At 27.5% G+C, this 1216-nt stretch overlaps 1 non-coding gene across 1 annotated transcript; it reads left to right on the top strand.

Annotated features, from left to right (window-relative positions):
- The first annotated feature begins 432 nt into the window (after positions 1-432).
- Positions 433-504, top strand: TRNAD-GUC (transfer RNA aspartic acid (anticodon GUC)). Its single transcript has one exon. It is a non-coding gene; the product is annotated as a tRNA-Asp (tRNA).
- The last annotated feature ends 712 nt before the right edge of the window (positions 505-1216 follow it).

Genomic DNA, 1216 nt, shown 5'->3' with positions numbered 1-1216 from the left:
ACTTTCAGTATCTCGAACTTTCAGGTGGCACCAACATTATAAATGACAGTTAAATTCAGATCAATTTAATTGAAATTAACTTTAGCTTATTAAAAATTATCTACAAGAAAATTAAAAAAAAATCTTTATCTTATTACACAATAGATTTTTTAAATAATTAACTGTTCAGGTATTAAATATTTCTTTCTCACTTTATCTCTCTGTAACCAATCCTTTTTAATTTTCTCTCTTTACGCTCATTAAGAAAATAAGAGGGTTTACTTTATTCCTTTTCCCCTTTCTTGTCGTTGATGCGATTGTAAAAATAACAATTGAATATTTTAAGAATTCAATGAAAGTAAATATTTACTTTCAGATATATCTTGTATTATAGTCAATTTTTTTTTCTTAGATATTGTATGTTTAGGCCGGGTTAGGCCTTATACTTATCAGTCCTCGGTAGTATAGTGGTCAGTATCCCCGCCTGTCACGCGGGAGACCGGGGTTCGATTCTCCGCCGGGGAGGTAAATTTTTTTTGGGAGTCCGAAATTACCGGGTTTCAATGGGCTGAGTCCCAAACAAAACAGGAAGGGTGTAAAAACCAATACAGGCCTTATACATAAAACATATGACTAATTAATAAACAAAAAGTAAAAACATTAGAGTGGAAAAAGTAATATTAGTAGAATTTTTTTTTGTCTTTTGATAATGTCTCATACTTATATTTTTCATAAAAAATTTTTTTTTAATTGAGAAATCTTGATTGTCACTTCAAAAAATATAAAACATTCGGGAATTCAAAAACTTCCTTCGGTAAGCCTACTTACCCAAACTCTATATGTTTTTCTACTTGCAGAAATGTATGAATCTAACAATAAATCTTTTCTTTTAAATCATTTAAAATTATTTTTGTTGAAATAAATTTTTTAAAACAAGAATTTAAACTACATACCCCCTAAAAATTATATTTCTAAAAGTTAAGCTGACAATGAGAAGTATTTTAAATTCATTAATGCATTTAAACATTTTTTGTAGAAATTACGTTTTAAAAATTACTGAAAAATGACTACTGCATGCAACAATTTGGGTTTAAATTTTATCAGAATAATATTGACAGTTTTTAAGAAATTCAATTTTGAGATTTAGCTGCCTGTACGTTTTTTGCAAGGTTCTGTAAAGAAAATAATAGAACCATTTAAGAAATTTAGGAAGAATTAAAAAAGTCTTACATATACA

This window comes from Lycorma delicatula, chromosome 2 (genome assembly GCF_047948215.1).
Source record: "Lycorma delicatula isolate Av1 chromosome 2, ASM4794821v1, whole genome shotgun sequence".
Classification (NCBI taxonomy): Eukaryota; Metazoa; Arthropoda; class Insecta; order Hemiptera; family Fulgoridae; genus Lycorma; species Lycorma delicatula.
The sequence above is the reverse complement of the archived record's forward strand: the minus strand, read 5'-3'. Positions and strand labels throughout refer to the sequence as shown.